This window comes from Ornithorhynchus anatinus, chromosome X1 (genome assembly GCF_004115215.2).
Source record: "Ornithorhynchus anatinus isolate Pmale09 chromosome X1, mOrnAna1.pri.v4, whole genome shotgun sequence".
NCBI classification, from domain to species: Eukaryota; Metazoa; Chordata; class Mammalia; order Monotremata; family Ornithorhynchidae; genus Ornithorhynchus; species Ornithorhynchus anatinus.
The window spans coordinates 71,022,230-71,045,547 of NC_041749.1; the positions used below are offsets into that span (position 1 = coordinate 71,022,230).

Below are 23,318 nucleotides of genomic sequence, written 5' to 3' on the forward strand. Positions count from 1 at the left end.
GGGTGGCTCGTGGGAGGGGTTGCCGAGAGTGCACAGCAGCTGCTTTTATCCCTGGCCCTGCGTGCACAGTTCATGCTGGGAGCGGGTGCCCTTGGTGGTGGGAGGCAAAGGTGGCAATTACTGTGGATGTTTTGCTGGGCTGCATTAGAAAGTTTCCGAGAGCACGTGGCAGAAGCCTTTGTTATCTGGTCCGTTGGAGCAGGAGTCCTGGCTAGTGGAAGGGAAGGCGGCAGTTAGAGAAGCAGAAGGGTCTACTGGATTGGGAGTCGGAGGACCTGCTTCTTAATCCCAGTTTGCCACTTGCCTGCTTGCCTCTGCCACTTGACCTTGGGCAAGTCACTTAACTTCTCTTCATCTCAGTTTCCTCATTTGTAAAGGGGGATTCAATAACTGTTCTCCCTCCCCCTTAGACTGTGAGCCTTATGTAGGGCCTGATCATCTCGTAGCTACCCCAGTGCTTAGAACAGTGCTTGGCACATAGCAAGCAGTTAACAGATATCCTAATCATCATCATCAGTCACCCCTGATGGTTTGCTCGGCCCGGCCCGTGGTGGAGGGGTTCTGAGAGGGTGTTACCACAGCTTTTATCCCTAGATCAGTGTACACAGAGCAAAGGGTTCTGCACGGCAGGAGGGAAGCTTAACTCTCCCTCTCCTACCTTACCTTGCTCCTTTCTCACTACAATCCACCCCAATCCTCTAACTCCAACCTATTCCCTGTACCTTGATCTTGACTGTCTCCCAGCCAACATCTTGCCCACATGTTCCTGCTGGCCTGGAATGCGTTCCTCCCTTGTATCTGACAGACCACCACTCTCCTCTCCTTCAAAGCCCTTCTAAAATCACACCTCCTTGAAAATGTTCTCCCACTCTAAGCCCTCATTTCTCCTCTTTGCCTTCCTTTCTCTGTCACCCTTGCACTTGATTCTATGCCCCTCTTAAGCTCTTGGTATTTGCCCTACAGCACTTATCAGTCATATTTATTGAGTGCTTACTATGTTCAGAGCATAATAATAATAATAATGTTGGTATTTGTTAAGCGCTTACTATGTGCAGAGCACTGTTCTAAGCGCTGGGGTAGACATAGGGGAATCAGGTTGTCCCACATGGGGCTCACAGTCTTAATCCCCATTTTACAGATGAGGTAACTGAGGCCCAGAGAAGTTAAGTGACTTGTCCACAGTCACACAGCTGACAAGTGGCTGAGCCGGGATTCGAACTCATGACCTCTGACTCCAAAGCCCGTGCTCTTTCCACTGAGCCACGCTGCTTGGGAGAATACAATATAGCTGAGTTAGTACACATATTCCCTCCCCACATTGAGCTTACATTCTACAGAGGGAAACAGACATTCATATAAATAAATTATGAATATGTACATAGGTGCTGTGGGGCTGAGGGAGGGATGAATAAAGAGTGCAAATCCAAGTGCAAGGGTGGTGCAGAAGGGAGTGGGAGAAGAGGAAATGAGGACTCAGGTGGGGAAGGCCTCTTGAAGGAGCAGTGCCTTTAATGAAGGTGGGGAGAATGACCATCTCTCAGATATGAAGAGGGAGAGTGTTCCATGCCAGAGGCAGGACGTGTGTGAGAGGTTGGTGGTGAGAGAGACGATATTGAGGTAGAGTGAGCAGGTTGGCATTAGAGGAGCAAAGTATGTGGGCTGGGTTGTAGTAGGAAATCTGGGTGGTAAATTAGGAGGGGACGAGGTTATCAACTGTGTTAAAGCCTATGGTAAAGAGTTTCTGTTTGAGGAGGTGGATGAGTAACCACTGGAGGTTCTTGAAGAGTGGGGAAATGTGGACTGAATAGTTTTATAGAAAAATGATTCAGGCAGCAAAGTGAAGGGTGGACAGGATTGGGGAGAGACAGGAGACAGAGAGATCAGCAATGAGGCTAATACAGTAATCAAGGCAGGATAGGATAACTCTTGGATTAACGTGGTAGCAGTTTGGATGGAGAGAAAAAGCCAGATTTTAGTGATATTGTGAAGGTCAAAACCCCAGTGCTTAGTATAGTGCCTGGCACGTAGTAAGTGCTTAACAAATATAATTATCATTAATAGGATTTAGTGTTTTGTCTTATGCTGTCATGTTGTTTCTGATGCATAGTGACTCCATGGACACATCTCTCCCAGAATGCCCCACTCTCCATCTGCAATCATTCAGGTACTGTATCCATAGAGTTTTCTTGGTAAAAATACAGAAGTGATTTATCATTGCAGCCTTCCGCACAGTAAACTCGAGTCTCCGTCCTTGACTCTCTCTCACGCTGCTGCTGCCCAACACAGGTGAGTTTTGACTTGTAGCAGATTGCCTTCCACTCACTAGCCACTGCCCAAGCCAGGAATGGAATGGGTATGCCTCTTGACTCTACCTCCTGTAGCCGAGACTGGGGGAGTACTGGAAACTCTCCAGGTGTGATCCTGAGAGGGGAAGGATTCAGTGACAGATTGACTATGCGGGTTGAATGATAGAGATGAGTCAAGGATAGCACTTGTGAGACAGAGAAGATGGTGGTGCTGTATATGGTGATGGGAAAATCATGGCGAGGACAAGGTTTGGGTGGAAATATGAGGAGTTCTGTTTTGGACTTGTTAAAGTTGATGTGTTGGTGAAGCATCTAAGTAGAGATGTCCTGAAGCCCGGGGGAAATGCAGGACTGCAGAGTAGGAGAGAGATGAGGGCTGGAGATAGAGATTTAGGAAATATTCACATAGAGATGGTAGTTGAAGCTATGGTACTGAATGAGTTCTCCAAGGCAGTGGGTATAGATGGAGAATAGAAGGGGACACAGAATTGAGCCTTGAGGGACTCCCACAATTAGGGAATGGGAGGAAGAGGAGGAGCCTGCCAAAGAAACTGAGAATGAGTGGCCAGAGAGATTGGAGGAGAACCAGAAGAGGACAGTGTCAGGGAAGCCAAGGGTGGATAATTTCAAAGGCAGCTGAGGGGTTGGGGAAGATTAGACTGGAATTGAGGATGTTGGATTTGGCAAGAAGGAGATTATTGGTGACCTTTAAGAGGGCAGTGTCAGTGGAGTGAAGGGGTCAGAAGCCAGATTGGAGGGGATCGAGGAGAGGAAGTGGAGGCAGCAGGTGTAGACAACTATCTCAAGGAGTTTACATAAACATATGTACATATCCTTGTGCTATCCCATTTCCCCTATTTGTAATTTATTTTAATTGGTCGTAATATCTGTCTCCCCAGCTGAAATGTAAGCTCCTTGTAGACAGGGAACGTGTCAACCAACTCTACTGTTTCTATGTGCTCGGCACATAGTAAGCTCTCAATAAATAGCATTCATTTTTTGCTTTGATCTGGATCTGTTTTAAGAGGGCCCCTAGAACAAGACATGTAAGTTGTAGGAAACCTCAGTGTCAGGAAAATGTCATTGTTAAATGGTTTCCAAGTAGAACATTTCAGAAACCAATATTGTATATTAGTGCTTTATGAACCAAAATTTTTGTTAATGTTGACTTTTTTAGTTGAAAAATATTTTGCTTTAAATGTTTGCCTTTTGGCAGTTTTGGGATTCCCAACATTTTCACCCACTTCATGTCATATGTTGAATGTATTTTGACAATTAAAACAGCCCCAATGTTTATAAAAGTGTTTAGTAAGATGGAATTACATTCGGGGCATAATTTTTGCAGTTTCTCTACCACAGATGCCTTCTCAACAGATTAGCTGCAGCTTTAGTATTATTCTGTGTCCTCTAGTATCATTTATCATTGTCAACTAAAGAGTATGCTAACCCCAACCAAAAATGCCCAATAAACCTTTAAATTTTTAATAAAGTATATTTATAATGGTATAATTTAAGCACACCTGGACAATGTTTTTACAAAGTTCATATACAAAATTCCCAGAAGGAATGTGTTGGTTCCTATTTTTACATTCTAAAACTGAATTTATTCCTTTGTTTCAAAGATTATTTTTGAAAAAAAAAATTATTAGGACAGACTCTTAATCCATCTAGGTGCTATGTCTCACACTGGAGAGGCCAGCCCCTTCTAGACTGGCAACCTCATGGCACCTGTCTCCATGCTCTCCTCTCAAAGTTGACCTCTACTTAATAGTGGCTTTTTTTGTGGTTGTTACTTTCTCTGCTTGGTGCTGACTTCATGATAATTTGAGAAAGGAGTGACGGTGAAAGTATTCTGCTCAATCAATTCATATTTCCATGCTTTAGCAAGCATAATATGTAGAAACTACTGGGTTTTTTTTATCCCATTACTAGGTTTTTCCTGGTATAGAAATCAAATGGCTTTGAACAATATTTAAGTGTCTAGTAATAAGAGCCTTATTAAAACCACATCTATAAGAGGCTTTCCCCAATTAAGCCCTCATTTCCTCTTATCCCACTCCCTCTGCCTCACTCCTGCACTTGTAACTGCACCCTTTATTCACCCCTCCCTCAACTCAACAGCACATATGAACATATCCATAATTTGTTTATATTAATGCCCCTCTAGGCAGCAAGCTCATCGTGGGCAGGGAATGTGTCTACCAACTCTGTTATTGTACTATCCCAAGCGCTTAGTATAGTGCTCTGCACATAGTAAGCACTCAATAAATACTATTGCATGAATAATTATGATTGAGTGATAAATCAGATTAAAAGATGCAATCCCTATTTTTTTTTTCAGAGTTTACAATCCAAACAGCATTGACATGGACTAATATAATAAAGGTTAGAGAATGTGCCAAAGTGTACACATGGGACTCTTTATGTATGAAAAATCTTAACTAATTGGGAAATGACTTTCACAGGGAGCTAGGCCTAGCTTTAAAAGCAGGTTGCTTGCTCTGTGGAAATGTGGAGGCAGTGCAGTGGTATGTAAATTGATTTTCTTTGGCATTCTTCACTTTGAATTTTATTGATGCATACTTTATTTTGTTGGTATAAATTACACCTTTAGGAAAAGCCCCTTGCTCTAACCCTGTTACTCCCCAATAATGCTTATAATGATATAAAAAATTTAAACAGCTTTTTGTAGCTAGTTCCAAGCTTCAAATTTAATATATACAGTTGGCATATAGAATAGATTTCAGGTTGGCTGTTGCTTCCATCTTGGGATCTCTGGAATTTGATATATCCTCAACACTAACAACTTTTTTCATTTTAAGCTACAAATCTGAACTTGATCCATTTTGCCATACTTTTCAGCAGGGCCTAGTGGAAAGAGCACGGGGCTGGGAGTCAGAGAACCTGGGTTCTAATCCTGGCTCCACCACTTACCTGCTGTGTGACCTTGGGCAAGTCACTTAACTTCTGTACCTCTATCTCACCACCGAACCCTTGCCCAGGCCCCTCCCTTTGTCCTGGAACTCCATCCCCCTTCAGATAGCCTCACTAAAATTTCATCCCCAAGAGGACTTCCCCGACTAAGCCCTTATTTCCCCTACTTTCTTGCCCTTCTGCATCACCTATACATTTGGATCTATACCCTTTAAGTACTCGATATTCACCTCAAGCTTCAGCCCCATAGCACTTATGTACTTACGTGTAATTTATTTTAATGTCCATCTCTCTGTCTAGACTGCATATTTTCCTTGTGGGCAGGGAATCTGTCTACCAATTCTGTTGTACTCTCCTGAACACTTAATACTGTGCTCTGCACACAGTATGTGCTCAGCGGATACCATAGATTAATCTGTGTGCCTGTTTCCACATCTGTAAAATGGGGATCCAATATCTGTTCTCCCTCCTATTTAGATCATGAGCCCCACATGGGACAGGGACTATGTCTGTCCTGATTATCTAGATTCGATCCCAGTGCTTAGCGAATCATAGTAAACACTTAATCCCATGGTCATTTATTATTATTATTTTCCAGTACTAAAGATCAAGTTTAACGTTAGGCATTTTTAGTATAATACTAGTGATATAACTTGGTCATGAGTAGCTGGGGTCTCTCCCCTGGGAGGAGAAGAGAAAATAGTGCAGAAAGGGTTTCTGAGCAACCCTAACTCTGCTTCTGTTTGGATCCCAGTTCTTGTGTGGCATCTTCTCCAGGTCACAATAATAATAATAATAATAATAATGATGGTATTTGTTAAGCGCTTACCATGTGCCAAGAACTATTCTAAGTGCTGGAATAGATGCAAGGTCATCAGGTTGTCCCATGTTGGGCTCACAGTCTTAATCCCCACTTAAGGGCAAGGGGCAGGGGGGCCAAAGCATGGGAAAGGGCTGAGACCCAGGGATCGGGCAGGGAGGGGCGCAGACCCAGGGGTCTATGGAAATAGATAGCAGAAGGAGTGGTTTCCAGTTCCCTTTCCCTGGGTGCAGGTGAGGCTTTTGGAGGCCAGACCTTGGACCGGCTACGGTCTGGTATACCGAAGTCACAACACCCTGGCTCCTGAACCTTAAATATACCCACTAAGCAGCATGACTACAGGTTGCTATAGGACACACTTTGGGTTGTCAAACATAATAATAATAATAATGTTGGTATTTGTTAAGCGCTTACTATGTGCAGAGCACTGTTCTAAGTGCTGGGGTGGACACAGGGGAGTCAGGTTGTCCCATGTGGGGCTCACAGTCTTAATTCCCATTTTACAGATGAGGGAACTGAGGCACAGAGAAGTTAAGTGACTTGCCCACAGTCACACAGCTGACAAGTGGCAGAGCTGGGATTCAAACTCATGAGCCCTGACTCCAAAGCCCGTGCTCTTTCCACTGAGCCACAAACATGTAGTAGTAGCTTAGTGGCCGGAGGTTGGGAGTGAGGCTGAGGACCTAAAGTGATGGGGACTACCCACCACCTTTAATCTTTTCCTTGAGCCTGGAGTAGTGGGTGTCAAAGCAATCTGGGGCTATCTTTCATTACATAGGAAATACTATTATACGAGAAGCAGCGTGTTCTAGTAGAGAAAACCTGGAACTGGGTTCTAATTCCAGCTCTACCACTTGCCTCTTCTGTGACCTGAGGCAAGTCACTTAACTTCTCTGGGCCTCAGTTTCCTCATTTGCAAAATGGAAATCAAATTTCTGTTCTCCCTCCCTCTTAGACTTTGAGCACCATCTGGGATATGGACTCTGTCAGATCTGATTGTGTTGTACCTACCCCAGCATTTAGTGCAGAGCTTAGTGTGCATAGCACTTAGCAAATACCCCAAAATTGTTATTATCACTATTATCAATGCTCAGTCAGAAAAATACTCCATCAAGTCTGGTATTCTGCCAGTGAAAACAGACAGAATACTGGATGTTTGGAGAAGCATTATGACGGTTGCCCTCCTGGACATGCATCCTCATGGTTAGTTATGTCCCTTCTACCATCTCTGACGTCACTTAGTACAATACTCTGCACACAGTAAGTGCTTAATATCTGAACTTTTCCCTGTAATGTAACTTCCCATGGGCTCATCCATCATCTGTCTGTTTAATAATAATAATGTTGGTATTTGTTAAGTGCTTACTATGTGCAGAGCACTGTTCTAAGCGCTGGGGTAGACACAGGGTCATCAGGTTGTCCCACGTGGGGCTCACAGTCTTAATCCCCATTTTACAGATGAGGTAACTGAGGCACAGAGAAGTGAAGTGACTTGCCCACGGTCACACAGCTGACAAGTGGCAGAGCTGGGATTTGAACTCATGACCTCTGACTCCAAAGCCTGGGCTCTTTCCACTGAGCCACGCTGCCGTTTAGCCATCTCAAATCTTTGGCAGTCCTAACGTCTCAAATATCCTCATCTTTTTCTCTGACTCACGGGGCACCTCCTTTCCATGAATTTGTCTAGGTCTTTCTTGAACTTGCTGATATTTTCTGCCAGTGTAATTTCCCGTGATAACAAAGTCCAGTTGACTTCTGCCCTCTGTGTGGAAAAGTGGGCTTGGTTTTGTTTTGCAAGCTTCAGGAGCTATCGCCTGGTCCTTGTGTGGGGAGATTTGATGACCAACAATCCCATGTTTGCCCTGTCCAGGATCTTCATTGTCCCCCTCAGCCTGCATCTTTACAATCAATCGATCAATCGTATTTCTTGAATGCATATCATGTGCAGAGCACTGTCCTAAGTGCTTAAGAGAATACAATATAACAGAGTTGTTTGAAAAGTTCCCTGACCTCAAGGAGTTTAGTCTGGAGAAGAGCTTACAGTCTAGAGGAGATGGTAAGTCTCCAGTCTAATTACAGACTGGAGTCCTCATTTTTCCAGTTTTTCCTCACAATGAGGCCACTCTATCCCTCTTAACAACTTGGTTCTCATTTTCCACGTATATTATATCCTTATTGAAATGTCCTTCCCATCATATCTCAGTTGTGGATGTACCATGGTTACTGTCCTGGAGTGACAAAATTCTGCTTTTGGGTTTGTATCCTTTTTCTGATGCCTAGCAGTCAGTTGGCCATTTGAGCTGCTACTGCCCAGTGAATTAATGATTTGAGGGAGCAATCAGCAAAGATTCCAAGATCTACTTCCTGTGTCATGACTGATAGCTTAGAGACATCATTATGTAGTTTTAGTTTGGATTATGATTCCCCAGATATATTACCTTGCACTTGCACCAAATGAAGCTCATCTGTCACTTTTCCATTCACTCCCTCAGCTTTGTAAGGTCTTCCTTGACTATATCCACTTTTATATGGCATTTCACCACCTAGAAGAGCTAACTCTCATCCACACAGTTGGAGACTTCCCCAGATTTTGAACAAATTCCTTTAGTAAGCCACTATTTACAGTTCCTCATCCAGAGAAGTGACTTTTCAGTTTTCAACCCGTGTTCTATCCATAAAAAACAATGCTTTCTAGTCCCATGATTACTTAGGTGATTTTTTTTTTAAAAAAAGACTTTGGTCTTGTTTCTTGTCAAAGGCATTTTGAAACTAAGTATATTATATTCACTGGTGCTCTTTAATTGTTGTTGACTCCTTCAAAAAAAAAACCAACCTCCAGAAGATCAGTTTTCCCTTCCTGAAGCCATGTTTCCTGTCTCTCTTCCCACCCAAAGTTGGATTTTTAAGGTATTGACTGATACTAAACTTGGTTCTTGATTCTATCATTTTGCCAAATAAAGAAGTGAGACAAACCAGATATAAGAAATGGAACTCTTCTTATAGTTGGGAGTTGTACTGGCAGTTCACCAATCTTCTGCTACAGTGGTCCTTTGCTAATTAGAGGTTCTCCACTCTTGCCAGGAGTTACTCTGAGTTAGTCAATCATATTTATTGATCACTTACTGTGTGCTGAGCACTGTACTAGAGAAGCAGCGTGGCTCAGTGGAAAGAGCACGGGCTTGGGAGTCAGAGGTCATGAGTTCAAATTCCGGTTCTGCCACTTGTCAGCTGTTTGACTGTGGGCAAGTCACTTCACTTCTCTGTGCCTCAGTTACCTCATCTTTAAAATGGGTATTAACTGTGAGCCTCACGTGGGACAACCTGATTACCCTGTATCTACCCCAGCGCTTAGAACAGTGCTCGGCACATAGTAAGTGCTTAACAAATACCAACATTATTATTACTAAGTGCTTGGGAGAGTACAATATAACAATGAACAGACACATTCCTTGCACACAATGAGTTTACAGACTAGAGGGGTAGGCAGACATTAATATAAATAAATTACGGATATGTACATAAGTGCTGTGGGACCTTGTTGGGGGTGGGGTGAGGGATGAATAAAGGGAGCAAGTCAGGGCGACACAGAAGGGAATGGTAGAAGAGGAAAGGAGGGCTTATGGAAGGCTTCTTCAGAACTCTCATTTTGTTGCCATTCTGTCCTAATAGTTTAAATCTAGTGAATCGATTTGACCAAAACTTTCTCTGTGTTTCTCCCTTTAATAATAGTGATTATTATGATATTCTTCCTATGTGCCAAAGCATTGGGCTACGAGGAATAGATAAAAAATAATCAGATTGGACACAGTCATTGTCCCACATGGTGTTCACAGCGTAAGAAGTAGAGCGAGCAGATATCATACATTTTACAGATGAGAAAGTTGTGGAACAGGGAGTTTTAAATTACTTGCCTAAGGTCACAATAAGCCAGCGGCAAAGCTGGGAATAGAACCCAAGTCTCTCAAATAATAATAATAATTGTGGTTTTGAAGTGTTTACTACGTGCCAAGCACTGTACTAAGCGCTGGGTAAATGCAAGATAATCAGGTCCCATGTGGGCCCATGGTCTCAATAGGAGGGAGAACAGATATTGAATCCCCATTTTGCAGATGAAGGAACTGAGGCACAGAGAAGTTAAGTGATTCCCTCGAGGCTGCACAGCATCCATGTGGCAGAACTGGGATGATTATTATGATTAATAATAATAATAGTACTTGTTAAGTGCTTATTATGTGCCAAGCACTGTTCTGAGTTCTGGGTTAGATTAGAACCCAGGTCCTTCTGATTCCCAAGCCCACTCTCTTTCCATGAGGCCATGCTTCTTCCCGACTTCCAATCATATATTTTTGTAACTATCTCGCTACTTTCTCTTCTCTCCACCCACCTCTGTTTCAAATGGACCTCCCATTTCAGTGTTCAAATGTCTCCAATTATCAAGTCATCTGAAAGTACCTCAGCCAACAGTTCCAAAGCTGCCATTTTGTTTATTAAAAGGAAAAAAAACTCATTTTCTTATAGTCCATTACTTTTTTCTAAGTTTAAAATCATTTTTAAATTGTATTGAGATGATCCAATGTTATAGCTATCTGTTAGAAGTTGGCACTACTCTGTAGTGCATACTATTTTATTAAGAACCTACTTTGTGCTAAAGCTCTGTACAATTTGCTAAACAAATATGGTAGAAAAGTTTGACTTCCAGTCCTGTGCTGCATATAAAGTTTTTAAGTGTTATTCTTATAGTATTTAAGTTCTTATTATGTGTCATACAAGTTAATCAAGTCAGGCACAGTCTCTGTCCCACGTGGGGTTCACAATCTAAATAGGAGGGAGAACAGGTATTGAATCCCCATTTTATAGTTGAGGAAATTGAGCCACAGAGAAGTTGTGACTTGCCTAAGATCACACAGCAGACAAGTGACAGAACTGGGATTAGAACTCAGATCCTCTGAATCCCAGGCCTGTGCTTTTTCCATGCTGTTTGCCAGTGCTTCTTGAATGTTTTTGAAGACATATTATTGTAAATGTAAGTTGTATTCAAGATCAAATAACCCTAGATACTACCCTGAAATGGAGCAAGTTTTAAAGTCGCAAAACACTAGTTTCCTCTGGAATATGTGGCAGACTTTTTTAAAACTCTAATTGTGTTTGCTCAGTTTTGTTTTGTTTTTTGTTTTTTTGACGTTTGGGAAAACCAGTGAGCTTTCAGTAATTCTATTAAATAATTTTTTCCTTTTTCAGGAATCAGTATTTTTTAGCAGGGCCTCTAAGTGCATAACATGTTCACAGCTAGAAGAATAAGAGAACAAGAGTGTAGAAAAGACATGGCTCCTCCCTCAGCTAATATAAAATTAGCATAAATACTTGAGTACGTTGGCGGGCACATATTGAACCCCAAAAGTAATTTACGATGATGGCTTTATCATTTGAACATTCCTACCTATAAGATGAGTGTGTGTGTGCTTGTGTTCCTGTGCTGTGCTGTGGTGAAGAGGGTAAAAATATACCCATTTATTAATTCAGTCATATTTATTGAGTGCTTACTGTGTGCAGAGCACTGTACTAAGCGCTTGGAAAGTACAATTCATGTATATCAGGCATTTAATGTTGGTTGGGGATTATGACAGGGATCATTGAAATGTGGGGACGGAAAGGTGAGGCCTTCTTGCGGTTTTAAACGATAGAAAAGACAGAAGTGAAGTAGTGGAGTATAGTGGCGGTGGCTTAGCTATGTGCATCAGTCAGAATAAAAATTGGAAGGAAGAGAGAAGGGTGAAAATGTTGGTCTGAAGCTCCAGGCTGTGTAAAAAGTAATAATGGGAGATGAGGCAGTAGAGCTAATTGATGGGAGATCTGTGGTTGAAAGCCACCACTACCCTTTCATTTGAATAAACTAAGGTGATTACTGAGAACTGTTTTATGGAAAGGTTTCAAAGTGTAGGGAATGTATCTATGGATACCAGGAGGGTTTGGGGTGGTGCCAGATTTTGAAAGGGAGTACCTAGTAGATCTTTCAGTTTTACTCCCACAACTGGATACCTGCCATTTCAGAAGGATAAACTAGGAGCCAGCTGTGCCTGAGGCTGCACTTTCAAAACTCAGGAATGTAGCTTCCTGTATTACAAAAGAAGGCAATACTGATGAGCTAAACCTCTGTTTTTGGGTTTTTGGACACTGTGTGGGGCTCTTCCTCTCATGTAGGAATCGTCAGGTCATCTGCCCTCAAGGCTTCCTGTTACCCTACCTGAGTTTTGAAAGGGTAATCTTTTGTCCTTTTTTCCTTTAAATCTCTCAATCATCTTGCCCCCTTCTACCTTACCTCCCTGCTTTCCTACTACACCCCAGCCTGCATAGTTCGCTCCTCTAACGCTAGCCTAATCACAGTACTTCAATCTCATCTATCTCACCATCGACCTCTGCCCACATCCTGCCTCTGGCCTAGAATGTCCACCCTCTCCATATCAGAGAGAAGATCATGTTCCTCACCATCAAAGTCTTATGTCTTATTGAAGTCACATCTCCTCCAAGAGGCCTCCCCTGACTAAGCGCTCACTAAGCATCCTCTTCTCCCCAATTCACTTCTGTATTGCCCTTGGATTTGCACCATTTATTCACCCCTACCTCAGCCCCACAGCACTTATATATATCCATAACTTATTTATATTGTTTGTTTCCCCCTGTAGACTGTAAGGTTGTTGTGGGCAGGGAGCATGTCACCAACTCTATATTGTACTCTCCCAAGTGCTTAGTGGAGTGCTCTGCACACAGTAAGTACTCAGTAAGTATGATTGATTTTCTGAAACACCTTGTGAGGCTAGTTTTCTTGCACCTAGAAATCACAAAATGAAGTTTTAACAAGGAATGCCACTTGTGGAATTCTCATCTCTTGAAATCATTGTAGATTGTCACCTTTGGCATCTGTCCTCCCCAAATTCCTAGAAAGAAGTGGGGCAATCAGGTTGTACAAAAAGTTGGGGAATCAGAGAAGATCAAAGAATCATTTAATGTTACTGAGATAATTAAATAATTGAATATGCATTTAGCTGTTAAAATGAGTTTAATTCATTTCTATCACATTTTTTCCAACTCAGTCAATACCAGTCATTATCCCCAGTTAGCCCAAGGTTCAGTACATTACTTTTCACATTAGTTTCTGTTTTTGCATGGGTATCAATCATGGGTAAGGTATTTGGGTACCCCTTTACATCATCCTAAGACTCCTACTAAATTCTAGGAGCTTAACATTGGGAAACAGAGGCTGAGATGAAACCTGATTTGATATTTGTGTTTAACTCTTTTGTAATCTTCCAAGGGTTTAATACAGTGTTCTGCACATAGTGTTCCATAAATACCATTGATTGATTAATTATAGAAACCATCACTGGTAAATGCTGAATGCGATTTTTGCCCTCAAGTCCAAAAGAAATTGAGAAGCCTAAAAAAGTCAAGATCCAAACTATAGTGAGGAGTAAAATTCCCTAATCAGATGCAGAACACTACAAGCAATTTACAACAGGTATTCATTACAGCTGAGGGTATTTGCCTGGAGCCAGGTTTTGCTAACATCTTTTCAAGCTTCTCTTGGTACATCCTCTGAGGTTAAGGGAAGGGATTCCTTTCTGCACCTTTTAAATTCTGTTTAAGCATATTTCAGTCAATCAGTGGTATTTCTTGTGCACTTAAATTTGAGAGAGTACAGCTGTACCTCAGATTGTAGTCACTGAATCTCTGATTTACATTCATAGTAACCTATGCAGTAAATCCAGGCAGCCGTGAGGACTTGGTCTCTTGGAACTTTTCAGCCCTTCTCTTAGCTCAAGAGAAACATTGGTCTCTTTAAGTGTTAACTAAGGCACTCATATTTGTTTTGAATCCTCTTCCTCCCAACTCCCTGCAGCTCTGTGTTCTCCTCCCCTCCAGAATAACATTTTAGGTAGTCTAAGAAAGTAAAATACACAATACTTCCTGACAAACACATTATTTCCTGATCTTTTTATGGGGGCTAATTGGTGTAATATTAAAAAGAAGGTAGATTCATGGACATTTCAGGAAGATCTTCCTTTGTATTGATCTCTTAACAGTTCAAGTGTAGATTTTTGATCTTATTGCAAAAACTAGGAGACTGAGGAAGTATAAATGCAGGAACAGATCTGTTGCTCATGGTCTAATATTTTAAATGAAATAGAATGGAAAGAGGAACATTTGACATGATTATCATTGGCCTTGCCGACTCCAAGGAGAAAAAAAAATCGGTCCTTCATCGGAAATTTCAAAGTAACAGATTTCTATAGTTTGTGTGACTCCTTAGTACATGATTTAAATATTTATGGAAGAATACAAACTACATTTTAATTGCTAATATTTGGCAAATTGTATCCTAAAGTTTTAATTTTCTTCCCAGCAACTTTAAACGGTGCCCTAAACCTAACACTGTTCCCACAAGCACATCACATTTCTAAAATTAATTTATGCAACTATGCCTTCTTGCCTCTCAAAAAAAAAAGACCGTTAATAACATCACTAATGTGTTTTGTGCTAAATCTAAGAGGTCTTGTAAGATTCATCAAATTTGAGTGAATTTGGGCTTTAGGAATATGAATAATTTTACCAATGGATAGATCATCTTTGATCATTGGAGAGGAGCAGCATGGCTTAGTGGAAAGAGCCCGGGCTTCAGTGTCAGAGGCCGTGGGTTCTAATCCATGCTCTGCCACTTGTCGACTGTGTGACTTTGGGCAAGTCACTTCACTCTGCCTCAGTTACCTCATCTATAAAATGGGGATTAAGACTGTTGAGCCCCACTTGGGACATCCTGATTACCTTGTATCTATCCCAGCGCTTAGAACGTTCCTTGGCATATAGTAAGCGCTTAACAAATACCATCTTCTTATTATCATCTTGATAATGCTGTTTTTGCCAGTGAGGCCAGCCTATTTCGACTGTTGCAGGTACTGCTTTGCGTTAAATATTCCTTCCTTAGAATAATTTATGCTTAAAATGGGAGACCGGTTCTTCCATCTCCTCTCCTTTATTTTGCCATTTTCTAATGTTTATAGTTTGGAGCAGTTGCAGTCTAAAAAGTGGTGAATATGAAGACATTAAATTGTGCAAATTGGGATTGTTTTACTACACCGTCTCCTCCCCGCCCACACTATATAATGACTGTAATGACTGGTGAGGAATCATCAGTATGGTGAAAGCTTTACTCTGTCCAGGGACTATCTGTGATTGAACATATAAAACACCACTCTTGTGACAGTGTCCTGGTGATACTTCTTTGGAGTTGGATAGAAATTGCATATTTGTTCTGAAAATGTGAAGCAAGGAGACTGTATATGTTTTAAAAGTTTGTGACTGGATTAAAAAAAGGACTAGATGTTTTAATAATATTACCCTATGATTTGTCTAGTGGTATGATAATGTTGCAGGAAGGGGAAGTTTTTCTTTCAAAATGGTATTTTGTGAAATTGATATTTTAAATATTTTTTGTTCCCTTTCAGATTTAATTCTGATTATTCTTATCTGGACCTGAAAAAAAATTATTTGAAAGACCACTGTTGGTTCAAGTTCTTCCAGCATATATGTGTGGCTCTTACTAAAGTCAATCCACTGGTAAAAAAAAAAAGGAAAAATGTTAGGGAAACAGAAAAAGATGGGCTTGTTTCCCCTAACTATGGGAATGAGTTGATGTTGAGTAGGAAAGAAGTCATTTCCGTGGTAAAGTATTTTTATTCACCTGAAGAGATATTTTTTCTTTTATCATATACAATTGCTTTATATTTTTATACTAAATCGTTTTGAAATTTTTATGAATTATTGATGGGGGGGATGGAGGGGAAGTGACAGTCTCTAGGAGGAGAAGCTTGTTAACATGCTTGTTAATATTTGAAGATCCTGACAAAGCTGCCCGGGTCACCAATGAGATTACCCCCTGGTAGGGCCTATTGTGCACAGGAAGTCAAAACATTAACTCTGTTAGCATGAGGACAAAGTCTTCCTCAGCCCAGAGGAAAGACCTAATTGATGTGTCCTAAATCCCAGACAACATAATACACAAGCTGAAGGCGGCCAGAGTAAGCCTGTAAGTGTTAACACCTGGAGGAAGCTTTATTGACTTCCTGAATTTTGACTTGGAGAAACTGCACACACCCCCCCACACCCTACACCCCCACACCCCCTTTTCAAAGCAATTTTATGGGGCTTGCCTTGCCTATCAAACTCATTGGGCTACAAGGTAGAGGACCACATTTTAAAAGGGATATATGTAAATTACTCTATGTAAACCCCTTTGTAAAATTATTTGCAACCAAATATTGTTACATAATTGAAAGGGAAATGAAACAGGTTCCAATATTGTACATGCACATTTTTTCTGTGGTATTTGTTAAGGACTATGTGCCATGCACTGTACTAAGCACTGGGGTAGATACAAGCTAATCGGGTTGGGCACAGTCCATGTCCCACAAGGGCACACAGTCTTAATCCTGCTTTTACTGATGAGGAAACTGAGGCACAGAGAAGTTAAGTGGCCTGCCCAAGGTCATAAAGCAGGCAAATGGTCGAGTTGAGATTAGAACCCAGGTCTTAATAATAATAATAATAATGTTGGTATTTGTTAAGTGCTTACTATGTGCAGAGCACTGTTCTAAGCGCTGGGGGAGATACAGGGTAATCAGGCTGTCCCACGTGAGGCTCAAAGTTAATCCCCATTTTACAGATGATGTAACTGAGGCACAGAGAAGTTAAGTGACTTGCCCACAGTCACACAGCTGACAGGTGGCAGAGCAGGGATTCGAACTCATGACCTCTGACTCCGAAGCCCAGACTCTTCCACTGAGCCACGCTGCTTCGACAGCGTGACCCCCTTCTGACCCCCATGTCCATGCTCTATTCACTAGACCACGCTTTTTAGATAACCTGGGACCAACTTGCAGAGGACATTGCTATACCTGCATATATGCCATGAGCTGGTGATTATTATAATTCTAGCACCCCAGGTGACACAGGGATGATGAGTAAATTTCTCCTAGCCTCTTCCTGTGTCCATCTTTATTTGGGGTTTCCCCTCCCTCATCCCACATTTTCCTGTTTCCCCCTTTCTCTCTCCCTTTCTCCTCTCCCCCTCTTTGACTCTTCCTTTTGTATTTCTCTCCCCCCCTTTACCCTTCTCCTCTGTCTTTCTTGTTCTCTCTAACTTTTCTCCCCTCTCCTCCAACCCATTTTCCCTCTCTGATTCCATTCACTCAAAGACCTTACTCCTGACCTCCCCTGATGAAAATATATTATGGATGTGTACAACATAAGTGTTATAGGGCCGAGGACGGGGTGAATACCAAGTGTCTAAAAGGTACAGATCCAAGGGCCTAGACAACAGAGAAGGGGGGTGGGGAGAGAAAAAGGGCTTAGTCAGGGAAGATGGGGAGAGTACTGATCTGTGGGATATGAAGAGAGAAGAAGTTCCCCAGAGAGAGGATGTGGGAAAGGGCCCATGGCAAACTAGACAGGATTGGAGCAAAGTGAGCAAGCTGGTGATAGAGGACTGTAGTGTGCCTGCTGGGCTGTAGTAAGAGATCAGTAAAATAGGAGTGGGTGGGCTGATTGAATGCTTTACAGCTGATGGTAAGCAGTTTCTGTTTGATGCAAAAGTAGCTGGGGCGATCTGTACTGAATGTTGTTGGTAGGTGTGGATTTCTAGCCTTCCCAGTTCTTGGTCCTACTTTACTGTGGAGCTATGTGGAGGGGACCGTGATCTTCACTGTCAGGCCCTGAAATGAATAGCCTTAAATTTACTTCAAGGCCTGTCTCAGTGAAGATTTAAGTAGCCTTGAGTTCTACCACATTCAACCTAATGATACAGGGTGGTGTTTTATAGGTGTAGAGCAGAGAAAAGCAGCTTGGCCTAGTGGACAGAGCACGGGCCTGGGAGTCAGAGGACCTGGGTTGTAATCCCGACTCTGCCACTTGTATGGTGTGACCTTGGGCAAGTCACTTCACTTCTGTGCCTCAGTTGCCTCATCTGTAAAATGGGGATTAAGACTGGGTGTCTTATGTGGGTGGACCGTGTCCAACCTGATTATCTTATATCTACCCCAGTGCTTAAATATAGTGCCTGGCACATAGTAAGTGCTTTAACAAATACCATTTAAAAAAAAGTTTGGAGGGGGTTAAGGGCCGAGATTTCAGCCAAGATTTCATAGGTAAGGGATGCCCAGACTTGTCCTTGCAACCATTTTGGCAGTCTTTCTATGATAGGGGTGGGGTGGGGGGGGAGAGAGAGAGAGAGCGCGCAAGCAAGCAGCACTTGTTTAATAGATTGGCGCTCAAAAAAATATAAATGCCTTTTAAAAAGTCTCTTAGGCTATCCATCTATATATGAGGGGAGTGAGACCTTGTGTGATCCCCAATGTGGGATATTTCTCCTGGCCCACTATTGGTCAGAGAAATGTTGAACCTGAAAGCTAAAGCAGCTTTTGATCCAAACACAGACTGCTATTAATTACTGGCATGACCTTGGCTGCTAGATAGCTGCCCAGTATGTGCAGAGAGTAGAACCTGGGCTTGAATGTGGTCTTTACTGACCTCACAGAGGCTTATGATTCAGTAAATCTTGATGGTCTGTGAGTCATTCTTCTCAAGTGGGGTTGTCCAGAAAAGTCAAACATCACAAGGTTGCTCCAAGATGAGATGATATTCAGAGGTCCAGATGGAGGCTGCTTCTCAACGCCCTCTGCTATCATAAGTGCCATCGAGCAAGACTCTTCTTACACTGATGCTTTTCAATGTGATGCTCACGATTTTGCTGGCTGATGTGTTCAGAGGCATTTAACGTGGCTTTTACATGTAGTATTGAATTTGCAGTCAGTCAGTGGCAAAGACTATCTTACATGATCTGTTACTTGTAGCTGATTGTGCTCTAGCGGCCAACTTCAAGACGTACAGTTGCTCTCTGAATATTTTGCAGGAGCTTCGAAATGCTTCGGGCTGATAGTCTGCAAAAGACCCCAAGTCATTCTTTAGCCAAAACCCTATACCACAGCTCCTGCTCCAGTGGTATCCATCGATGGTATGCAGGTTTAAGCCCCTGAAAAATTTTATTATTTAAGCACTGTCTTTTTGCCAAATGTTTTTATTGATGATTTTATTTTTCATGGTATTTAAGTGCTTAAAATGTGCCAGGCACCGTACTAAGGGCCAGGATAGATGCAAACTAATCAGGTTGGACACGGTCCCTGTCCTACATGGGGCTCCCAGTCTCAATCCCCATTTTACAGAAACTGAGACACAGAAAAGTGACTTGCCCAAGGTCACACAGCAGACAAGTGGCAGATATTGCTAAATGCCTTGACATGGCCAGCACAGTATTTGGAAAGCAAAAGATTTTTGTTTCCTGTGTGCCGTGGCCATTGCAACAAATCAATTGATCAATGATATTTATTGAATGTTTACTCTGTGCACACCAATGTACTAAGTGTTTGGGAGAAACAATAATGTAGGCACAACAATAATGATGGTATTTAAGCACTTACTATGTGCCAAGCACTGGGGTAGATAGAAGTTAATCAGGTTGGACACAGTCCCTGCCCCACATGGGGTTCACAGTCTAAGAAGGAGGGCAAATAGGTATTGAATCCCTATTTTACTGATGACGAAATTGGTATAGAAGTTGTGACTTGTCCAAGGTCACATAGCAGGCAAGTGGCAGAGTTAGGATTAGAATCCAGGTCCTCCGACTCCTAGGCCAGTGCTGAATCCAGGTCCTCCGACTCCCAGGCCAGTGCTCCTTCCACTAGACTTAGCAGAAAACATTCTTATACAGTGGTGAGGCATCATATTTGACGGCATATAGAACACCATCTGTAGTTCCATTATATGCTACCTGCATCTGCTGACTGATGCTGGTAGCTGGCATAAAATGGCAATACTGTATCCTGAACACCAAGGTCCTGCCACACTGTGGGATCACAAGCACAGAAGCACTGCTGATCAGAGCTCAGCTGCGATCAATCAATGGTATTTATTGAACATTTATACTGTGTGCAGAGCACTGCACTAAGCACTTGGGGAAGTACAATACAACAAGGTTGATAGACACATTCTCTGCCCACAAAGAGCTGACAGTCTAGAGGGGGAGACAGACATTCAACTAAATTACAGATGTATACGTGTGCCGTGTGGCTGAGGGGGCGGTGAATGTCCCGTGCTTTAAGGGGGCAGAGCCAGATGAGCAGGCAGCAATGCAGAAGGGATGGGGGTAGAAGAAATAAGGGCTTAATGGACTAGTGTGGTCATTTAATATGTTAAAACTTCCCAAGATGGTCTTTTCTGCACAGCTCAACCCTGGAACATACTTCAGGGTACAAAGACCTTCTGAAGGCCACCCTCAGAACTGGACTCCATTGATAACAGAGCTTGGCCTAGGCCAGTCCTCTTGGTTTTGGATTGGCCATTCCATTCTTCAGCCTGTGCTGCTGCAATGAAGGTGAAACATGCTAGGCGAAAGGTGGTTTCAAGCATTGCAATGCTGACCTTCACATGCATAGTCTGTAGCCAGCCATGTGCCACCCACCTTGGCGTCCATGCACCCTTTGGAACACACCGGAAGTAACAAAAATGAAGCCATTCAGTGTTTTCAAAGGGAGACTCTATCATCATTACTCATCATCATCATCATCTTTGCTAAAGACCACTTGATATGCTGATAGGGTCTTTCTCACTTTAGTAGTTCCTGTGATGATTCCACCAGTAGTAAAGGCCAAAGTATTTCCTTTCATAATTTTCCAGTTCACCCTGAAAGAAGCACACTTTGTACAGCATATACACAGGCGATAGCTCCTGAGTACACTAAGTTCCCATGGCATTATCAAACCACTCTGTTCTCCCTTAACCCTGATTTCTTGAAAGCATTTGTGTATCCTAAAAGCAGAATTCAAGATGCGATTATACTATTTAGATATCCTGTTCCTGAGCCAGAGTACATTGTATTTTAAGTTGGTACAATTCAGCACACCACTTTCTGTGTGGTCTTTAAGATTATATTAGTAGTTTTGTTTTGATCCTGACATTTCCTCTCAGCTTAGGTGTAACAATCATGTTTATAGTTTTGTGTTTTTTTTAAAAAAAAGGTCTTCATTGTCTAATCACTATTTGGCTTCCTCTTGGATGCATCTATCTAGGCCCTTATAATGAAGAATCTAAACCTTCATTATTCCCTACCTACAGCTGCCAAGTCTCTCTGACTTCATATTGGTTAGACTCAGCCTTCTTTCCTTGTTACATATATTCTGAAAAAATGTAGGATGAAATAGGTGCAGTTGCATATTTAAGTATCTTTAAAATTACAGCTAAGATAGCTCCTACCTTAAAGATACTAATTCTGTGTATATAAGCACTGATATGTTTCATCACGGGAGTTGCATGTATGGATCAGAGAGCAGAGGTTGGATGAAGTCTTAAGGCAAGTTGTACAGATTGAATTTAATAAAGTTCATGTGTTGTGAATGAAATTATAATTTCTTGTCCCTTACAGCTTTGGATATATACATTTCTCTTTTAAAGCTTAAATGGAAATAGAATCTGTCCATGTGATGCTTTGTATAAAAAGCAAAGAGTTTACCAATATTTAATTTTAATCATAGCACAGGAAAGTCAGACAATTCCATGCTTTTATGTGTGTTGTTGTTATCATTGGTGTTTAATCATGCGGGGTATGTTCTCACTGCTAAGTAGTAAGTAAATGATAAATCCCTGGGGGAATTTTTTCCCCCTCTATAATCAAATACTATGATTTCTACAATGGCAGAAGTACACTAATATTCTTTGAGGAGAAAACATCAAAATCCAAACAGGGTAATACTCCAAATTCTAATTTTTATTCTGAAAAATTTGATTCTTTTATTCAGTTGAGAGGTGAAAAGCTTCAAAATCGAAGCATATTTGTCAGACTTAAAACCTTCAGTTTGATCAACTCCAGTGAGTGGTAAACAAACACAGATCATTCAGCTGGATGCTAGAGCCCTGAAACAATTGTCCCTTCAGTTTTTCTTCTGGGAGCACGAAATTAGTAACATGTGTGTGCTGATTACCAACATGTGAAAGATGAATCGTGATTATGGTTTTGGTCTAGTGCACAAAGCTATGCTCTGGGGGAAGTGATTTCCTACAAAAGTCACCAGGCCTCTCTAATTAGCCTAAGCACATAGATCGTGGGGTCCTCAGCACTGACGTGGCAATTGCCTGGTAAAGAGGGGAACTGCTCACCCTCCGATTCAAAAATGGTGACAATGTCAGAATGAACACATTGCTGTTATTTAGAAAATCAGATTTCTGATCGATCTAAGGAGGGGCTTGCAGAGATAAGGGGATATTTTAAATTGATTCAAGCCCCAGGTTGATTTGATGATTTAAAATATTTTCTCTGTAGTTTTATTTCAACAGCATTCTGTTCGCATTACATCAACTTGTCTTCTCCATCCTAGCACACTCATTTGTGTGAGTTAAAGGCTTGAAATGAAGTAGAGGGAATGATTCCCACATTCTTCCTCTTCCTTGAGTCAGTGTTAAACATGCTCATTGAATTTGCAACACTAAAGTTCTTCAGAAGTTATAGAAACAAAATCCCGCCCTCCACTCATTTTAATGACAGATTATCAGAAATGGGAGGTGTCTGTCTAACGGAAGTGACAAAAAGAGGGTATCAAAACCAAGACAAAAAAAAATTTGTGATTTTAGTTTTAGGATTAATATCTCCAATTAACAGGGACAAGGTTATTCTTTAAATGTATATAATATTCTTTTGATATCTCTTCAAAGAACATTGTTAATTTTCAAATTTGAGGTTAATGAAGGTAAAATAGACTTGTAGCAACACATCCGTCTTCTCTTCAGAGAAAAGCAAGTAGCATATAATAATATTTTTAAGCACCCCCTCCCCCCCAAAGTAAATTGCAGTTTCAGAATTTCATTGAAGTAGTTCAAATGCATCTAATAATGAAAAACGTTAGCGCTCTGTAGGATTCTTCAGTACATTAAATACCTGAGTCTTCTTTCTGTGGCCTCTTTTGTTTTTGAAGTTCCCTTTGTAAACTTATCTTACAGAGTAGCTGTTATTGTTGCATTTTACCATAGGGAGAGTGGATTTTGACTTTACATTTTGTTTCTTTAGAACACATGTAAAGTTTATTAGTTGGGTTTTCCCCCCTCCAAGTAAAAGATGTTTTCTCCATTATGCTTCCCGTTCACTGCTTCCGCCTCTGTTCATAGAA

The 23,318-nt window shown here is 41.6% G+C and overlaps 1 protein-coding gene and 1 non-coding gene across 2 annotated transcripts in view; one reads left to right on the forward strand and one right to left on the reverse strand.

The window, feature by feature from the left end:
- IL17RD (interleukin 17 receptor D) overlaps positions 1 to 23,318 on the forward strand; it is a 96,430-nt gene that overhangs the window by 30,797 nt on the left and 42,315 nt on the right. The window lies entirely within an intron of this gene.
- LOC114807285 lies at positions 2,297 to 2,431 on the reverse strand. Its single transcript, XR_003755336.1, has one exon. It is a non-coding gene; the product is annotated as a small nucleolar RNA SNORA7 (small nucleolar RNA).